The sequence below is a fragment of the Ovis canadensis genome, chromosome 14 (genome assembly GCF_042477335.2).
Source record: "Ovis canadensis isolate MfBH-ARS-UI-01 breed Bighorn chromosome 14, ARS-UI_OviCan_v2, whole genome shotgun sequence".
NCBI classification, from domain to species: domain Eukaryota; kingdom Metazoa; phylum Chordata; class Mammalia; order Artiodactyla; family Bovidae; genus Ovis; species Ovis canadensis.
Window position 1 is genome coordinate 39392827 of NC_091258.1, and position 8271 is coordinate 39401097.

The 8271-nt window shown below is 42.7% G+C and overlaps 1 pseudogene; it reads right to left on the reverse strand.

The window, feature by feature from the left end:
- Nucleotides 1-1294: 1294 nt before the first annotated feature.
- LOC138419899 (U6 spliceosomal RNA) lies at nucleotides 1295-1395 on the reverse strand (annotated as a pseudogene).
- Nucleotides 1396-8271: the final 6876 nt, after the last annotated feature.

An 8271-nucleotide genomic window follows, 5' to 3' on the forward strand; every position in this document is an offset into this window, starting at 1 on the left:
CTATTTTATAATAAAGTGTTGAATGTCTTGTGTAATTTATTGAACACTGAAAGTGAAAACAGAGTGGCTGTCTGAGTACAGACTGTAGGTGTATTTATTGTTCACCACCAATGATTGCTCGGCTGTCCGGGAGATTTGGGCTTGCTGCCATTGCTCAGCATCAGATGAAAGGATCGTACCATACACCACCAAGGCCAGGAAGAGATCAAAGTTCAAAATTTGAAGAACAGTTCCTGATGAATGCATATTGCACCACTGTAAAAAAATGAAAAAAATGTAAGTAGAACCGTCGTAATTTGAAGACTGTCTCTATCTGGCTTTCTCTCGCATGCAGGATACACACACCCTTTTCAAGCATTCTCCAAAGTCTCGTCCCGTTATGATATCAGGTTCAGGCTCTTTGAGAGATGCCTTTTTTAAGAATGTTATTGCATCTATTTATTTCTTTTTGGTTGCACTGGGTCTTCACTGCTGGGCATGGACTTTTCTGCAGCTGCGGGGGTCAGGGACTACCCTTTGTTGCAGTGCATGGCTTCTCTGGTTGCGGGACACAGGCTCTAGGCATGCAGGCTTACTAGCTGCAGCTCCACCGCTCGAGAGCATGGGCTCAGCCTTTGTGGCACATGTGCTTAATTGACCCATGGCATGTGGAATCTTCTCTGACCAGGGATCAAACCCACGTCCCCTGCATTGGCAGGTGGGTTCTTATCTACTGCACTACCAGGGAATACCAAGCGATGCCTCTTTTTTTTTCTTGAGTTCCCTGTTGCAGCTGCTATTGAACCATCCCCTTAGAAGTCTTAGAAGTACTACTGTCTAGCTGAGAGGAGTGATGAGGTAGGCCCTTAAGATTCCTAGGGAGATTTTTGTATACTTGAAAAGGTTTCGAAGCATCCTCTTAATTCTTTCTGAGGTCAGAAACTTCTGTCTTACAGTCCATGCACCTGATTCCCTATTTTACTCTTAGGAGGCTCCACGTTCTGATTCTGTCTACTTGTTTCCTCTTAATGTCGTTTTGCTTTTTCTCAAACCCACCTCACTCACTTCCATATTTCTTGTAAGGTTGAATCTAGAGGCTTGATTGGATTCAGGTTAACTGTTTTGGCAAGAACACTTCACAGGGGATTCGGCATACACTATGCTGCACGACATCTGTCGACACATGCTATCAGATTACCCCATCAGTAGTGCGTTAGGTTTGATCACTTGCGTAGGGTGGTGACCATCAGCTCTTTCCTTTGTAAAAATACATTGTCTTTGTGATTAGCCTGTAATCTGTGGGGTGATACTATAAAAAAATATGTAATGCTTCACAGGTTCACTTTATCCTTGTGCAGGGGCCATGCTAATCTTTCTGATATTCTTCCAGTTCTACTCTGTGCTATGGAAGCAAGCGCTGATCTGGGTTTCATGCATACAGATGTCCCATCTCTTACCCCAGCACCTCCTCCGGTTCCAGGTGTCTGTTGACTGAGCTTAGAATATCCCCCAAATGTTCTAGTTTCTTTGGTAGTAGTTTTTTTTTCCCTATCCATGTTTAAGCTGTGTTTTTCTTTGCTCCAGTTTTTCTATCAATCTGATCCCATCTGCTTTCTATCTCATAGGAATTCATGTATAATCTGCTCTTCTGGTGGCACTCTTTATTGCTTTCCTATGTTTTTATGGGTTTCATGTAGAGACATGAAATACAGCAGGGATCCTTAAGAACATGTGAGGCAGGAAATAGGAAGGGTGGTGTGTATGGCTGTGTTCAATCAGCCATCCCCAGCTAATCTTCACTCTTGGAAACTGTATCATTGGGTAACAATGAGAAATTAGCTGCAGATGGAAATGGAAACCAGCTTATTACTGCCTGGTATTAATCAAATTAGGCTTTCCAGGTGGCTCAGAGGTAAAGAATCTACCTGCAATGCCGGAGACACAAGATGTGGGTTCGATCCCCGGGTCAGGAAGATCCCATGGAAAAAGAAATGCAACCCACTCCAGTATTCTTGCCTGGAAAATCCTATGGACAGAGGAGCGTGGTGGGCTACAGTCCATGGGGTCGAAAAGAGTTGGACATGAGGAACCCACCAGGCTCACAATCTGTCCCACCCTCTCCTTTTCCCGCTCCTTCCCACGAGTCTGTTCTCTACATCTGTGTCTCTATTCCTGCCCTCCTAATCCACATCTTCACTAAAAGTTGATCCTTGGGTCTGGGCTGACCTCTCCTTGCACTTGTGTGCCTGCTGGAAAAGTCTTACTCAATCTTGAAGGCCCCCTTCTGATACCCCTTCCTCTGTAAAACCTTTGTAAACCCCTCTTCTGCCCAGGTCAGAATCCCCCCAGTCCTTCTGAACTTCTACATTTTGTACAGGGCTCTGTTGGTCTTCCCTGCTAGCTCAGACAGTGAAGAATTCCCTGCAAGGCAGGAGAGCCGGGTTTGATCCCCGGGACAGGAAGATCCTAGGGTCAGGAAGATCCCCTGGAGATGGCAACCCACTCCAGTATTCTTGCCTGGAGAATCCTATGAACAGAGGAACCTGGTGGGCTACAGTCCATAGGGTCACTAAGAGTCAGACACAACTGGATGACTAACACTTTTCACTTTTTCTATCACTTTTATCACCTATGTTACTATTTTCTCCACTAGGCACCATCCTCCTTAACAGCCCAGAACATTTCATATCAGTCTATGCAGTCTTGTCGGCAGCCCCAGGGCATCTAATAGGCATCTGAACATCTTTTTAAAAAAATATTTATTTATTTAGGGTTGTATTGGGCCTTTGTTGTTGTGCACAGGCTTTCTCTAGTTGTGGTGAGCAGGGCTACCCTTAGTTGCGTGTACAGGCTTCTCACTGAGGTGGCTTCTCTTGTGAAACACGGGCTCCAGGACATGTCAACTTGAGTAGCTGCAGCACACTGCCTTAGTTGCCTGGAGGTATGTGGGATCTCCCCAGACCAAGGGTTGAATCCGCGTGCCCTGCTTTGGCAGGTGGACTCTTAACTACTGGACCACAGGGAAGTCTGACATCTGAACCTCTTAGTGAATAAATGACAGCCGTACTTCTCCTATATTCCCCTCATACTAATAGATTTGCTTACCACTCCACTACCTTCGGACTGAGAAAAACTCTGGCTCTCAGATCATGAATTAAATTACATAATAAATTACCAGAAAAAGATAAATAGAAAGGAATGGGAGAAAAGGGTATTTTTGTGGAGCTGGGAACACAGAACAAGAAAAGTTGGACTAAATGAGTTACCTCTATTAGAATGATGTGATGTCTGCTCCTTTGCCAAGTTAAGAGGGTGACATACACAGAGACAAAGTCTCTGAATATATAAGATAGATTTACGATTTCTGCTGAAGATGGTGGGAAGAATCTAAAATTGGAGCTACCCACACATAAGGTCGCATTATGCCCATCAATTTATTTTGATCTCATTGAAGGCGTTTTGAAGCAGTGCTCAAGAAACAGCTCAACCAAGAGAACATTTAAATTATGTAAAAATGAACTCCAGTGATTTAAATCCATTAACCTTACATAATAAAGTTTCAAACATAGTACTGTAATTTAGAAATTAAAAAAGTTTAAGAATTTGAACTCACAAGAGCTAAATTCTAGCAATGTTTGCAGGGGAAATTTGAAGAATAATCATTTATCATTTTCAAGTACATTTTAGAAACTTGAATTGGGGGGGGCAGGGAGCAAGTGTAGTCAAGCTTTGATCAAGGATGACAATCATGAGTGATGACAGTTGCTTAACAAATTTTATTGAGTGCTTGCTATGTACCAAGTATCGTTTGGGATGCTGAGGTTACAGCAGTGAATAAATGTGTATGAATAATGATGATAAGGAGGATAGTTATTGAACCCTTACTATAGTCCAGGCCCTGAACTAAGTGCTCTTTGAAGACTGGCTCATTCATTCCAGTTACTATCATATATATCATCCCCATTTTACAGATGCAGGAGCTAAGCTTCTGGTAAATAACTCACCCAAGGTCCAGAGCCAGTTAAAGTGTTGGAAGTTGGACTCTACCCAGGCCTGTTGGATCCCAGAGTTATACACCAACTGAGCATTAATGGCTACTAGGCATGTCTCATAGGTAGGAAACTATGCCAAGCCATTTTAAATCTTCTCTACGTTTAAAAAAAATAGCATTTATTTAATGTATTTGGCTGCTCCAGGTCTTAGTTTCAGCAGGTGAGATCTAGGTCCCTGACCAGGGATCCAACCCACACCCCCTGCAACAGGAGCTCCGAATCTTAGCCACTGGACCATCAGGGAGCTCCCTAAATCTTGTCTGCTCTCTACCTAAGCATTCACCCAACTTTAACAAGTGTATTAATAAGTGAGCAAAACCTTGTCAATGAGCTTCCACTGTGGCACTGGAATGACTGGAGCTCATGGATGTAGAAAGTTAGATGTGGCTGAACCAGTACATCGGCAAACTATATTTAACCACTTAAAGCCAGTGTTTCCAATGTTTCACAGCTTCCCTCTATGACTGCTGTGATATCTGCACTTGTACTACTCTTTATTTAAAACTGATTCATTATTTTCATCTCATGTTTTAAAGCAGCAGCCCCCCAATCTTTCTGGCACCAGGGACCAGTTTTGTGGAAGACAACTTTTCCATGGACTCGGGGGAGGGGGGTCAGGGAGATGGGAAGTGGGGATGGTTTCGGGATGATTCAAGCGCGTTACATTTATTGTGCGCTTTATTTCTATTATTATTACATCAGCTCTGCCTCAGGTCATCAGACATTAGATCCCAGAGGTTGGGGAAAATAATATCACTACTATAAATAAAGTTTATTTATATGTAGATAATATATATTGATATACAAATATATGTTTATATATATATATAGCAATAAATATTTAGGAAGTGCCTACCCTGGTGGCTGAGATGGTAAAGAATCTGCCTGCAATGCGGGAGACCTGGGTTCAATCCCTGGGTCGGGAAGATCCCCTGGAGGAGGGCATGGCAACCCACTGCAGTATTCTTGCCTGGAGAATCCCATGGACAGAGGAGCCTGGTGCACTACAGTCCATGGGGTCGCACAGAGTCAGACATGACTGAGCAACTAAGCACAGCACACAGCACACCATGCACTGAGCAGCAGGGATATACCAGTGAAATATACACCAGAAAGAATCCCTGCCCTCACTGATCTAAGGTTCTAGTATGGGTGACAGTGAGCAAGGTAAATAAGTAAAATATGCAAGATGTTATTGAGTGGTCAGTGCTGGGGGGGAAAAGGAGGGGATACTGGGTGTCTGTGGAGGAGGTTTAAAATTGTAGGTAGGCTGGCTAGGGAAGGCCTTGGTTACTTGGCTAGAGCTGCATTTATTCAAGGTGACTTTGGAGGAAACTCTGAATGGGACCAGCCATGTGGAAATATGAGAGAAAGGCGATCTAGGGACAAGGAACAGACAAAGCAAAGCCCTGAGGAATGAATGAGTGTGCCTAGGGTTTCAAGGAACAGTAAGGAAGCCATTGCAGAAGCAAGACTAGATAGGAAGCTATGGAACAATCTAGGCAAGAGATGATGATGGCCTGGACCAGAGTGATAAGCAATCATCAGATTCTAGAAATATTGTGAAGGCAGAGGCAGCATTCAGTGATGGACCAGTAACAGGGTGTAAGTACTGGCTAAGCAATCAGCTGGAAGGATGGCTTCCTTAACCCACCCCCTGTAGGTCCTCTCCAACCCACTGCCGCCTGGATTTGGATTTCTATTACTTGCACCACAGCCTCCCCAACTCAAAGGAAGAAATTTTGAAAGCACTGGTATTCAGAAAAAAAAAAAAAAACACCACCAAAGAGTCTAAAAAGAAATACAAAAAAGAAAGTACTGGTATTAAAAAAAAATTAAAGCTGCACATTGTTTTGCTTTATCTACAATCTGTGTAGGGATTTCCCTGGCATCCCAGTGGTTAGGACTTCACTTCCAAAGCAGAGCATGCAGGTTTGATCCCTGGTTAGGGAGGTAAGATCCCATACAGTTCAGTTCAGTTCAGTTCAGTCGCTCAGTAGTGTCCGACTCTTTGCGACCCCATGAATCGCAGCATGCCAGGCCTCCCTGTCCATCACCAACTCCCAGAGTTCACTCAGATTCACGTCCATCGAGTCAGTGATGCCATCCAGCCATCTCATCTTCTGTCATCCCCTTCTCCTCCTGCCCCCAATCCCTCCCGGCATCAGAGTCTTTTCCAATGAGTCAACTCTTCGCATGAGGTGGCCAAAGTACTGGAGTTTCAGCTTTAGTGTCATTCCTTCCAAAGAAATCCTGGGGCTGATCTCCTACAACTCTCAGCCAAAAAAAAAAAAAAAATCATAAACTAAAAACCAAACCAGAAGCAATATTGTAACAAATTCAGTAAAGACTTTAAAATGGTCCATATCAAAAATAAAAATTTTTTTTAGATTCTGTGTATGTCATACAGTTCTACAATCCAGTTCTACAATTCTCCAATCTTGAAATGATTACAGTAGAAAAATTACTCTGCTTTTCAGGGATTCAGCAGATACTTTTCAGAAGACTGAAATTCCATATATTGTAAATATACTGATTATACTTTGAATATTATAGGTATACTGAAACTCTGTTTGATGTAATTCTGGTACATAGACTGGTACTAAGAAACAGAAGCTTTCTTAGAGAAGAGAAGCATTGCTGGCTCTTAAAAGTGAAAGTGAAAGTCACTTAGTCGTGTCCAGCTCTTTTCGACCCCATGGACTATATAGTCCATGGAATTCTCCAGGCCAGATACTGGAGTGGGTAGCCTAGCCCTTCTCCAGGGGATCTTTCCAACCCATGGATCAAACCCAGGTTTTCCGCATTGCAGGCGGATTCTTTACCAGCTGAGCCACAAGGGAAGCCTGGCTCTTAAAATTTAGGCTATAAACAGATCTATACTTGATAAAACTTGGTGCCACTTTTGTCAAAGAATTAATGCAACTGTTTAGCATCATAAGTTCAAACTTGCACTCATTTCACTTTTTGTGACTTATTCACTTATTAGTTCAAGGAGAAAACAGACTAAATGGAGAAAAAACATACAAACAATGAATAACAGTTTCCTGATGAGCCGTGACATTAAATAAGAAAACAAGATATTCTGATTTTATTTTAAACACTGGCCTATTACTTTAGGATCAAAATAACTGTGGTATTTGAGTTTAGAGCCAATATTCTGGTCTCTTCACAAAAGTAATCCCTTTCTTTGGCACTGATAGATCATTAAGCATCCATCTCAACTGTTTCAATGTGAAAAATAGCTTGCTATCTTTGTCAGCAAATAACCTGCCATGCCTTCAATTAGACAAATTAACTTATATTTCTACCCCAAACTGTATCCAGTGTCCTACAACCATTTCACCAGAGAAATTAAAAGTTTTGGCTAGTAACTCTTTATTTTGGTATTCGATAGTGTAGCAAACTGAACATTTAAGATATGATTTTTTAAAAAAGATTCTTATATAACTACCACAAAATAGATAACACTGGTGGTCCAGTGATTAGGGCTCTGTGCTTCCACTGCCAAGGGCATGAGTACAATCCTTGGTAGGAGAGCTAAAATCCCTCAAGCTGTGTGGTGCGGACCAAAAAAAAAAAAAAAGTAAAGAAAAAGGCTCTTAAATAACTATCACCAAATACTGAACAGACAACTAAAAGTTCAAGGCGGATTTTTCCACTGGACTGTGGACCTGCCTGTTCAGCAGCTTCTGGACTCCATAAGTGCAAACTCGAACTCATATTTTGCCTTAAACTGCCTGTGCTCTGTACAGCTATCAGTGTCACCTCCATCCACCTAGCTGACCAAGTTAGAAACCTGGATTATCTCTGACCATCTCTGTCCTTTCATTCCTGTATCCAACTACTTGCCAGGTACTGCCCTGTGTGTGTGTATGCTCCGTTGTGTCTGACTCTTTGTAGCCCCATGGACTGTAGCCCGGCCTGGGATAGAACCCACGTCTCCTGCATTGGCAGGCGAATTCTTTACCACTGTGATATCCAACACAGCTTCCCTGCCTCTGACCTCTCCCTTCTTCACTGCCAGGATATGCTTTTTAAAGCCCAAATATATGTCCTTACTTGCTCAAAAGCCTTACTTTTTCTCCTGTTTCCTATGGAATAGCCTAAACCTCTTAGAATAGCACCCAAGGCTTTCCATTATTCAGTCCACTCCCCCACTGCCTCTTGTTTGGGTGATGCTCAGGGTTTAACTTCCATTGGTCACTGAATGATTGCACAGAGTGGTCAATGCCACTGA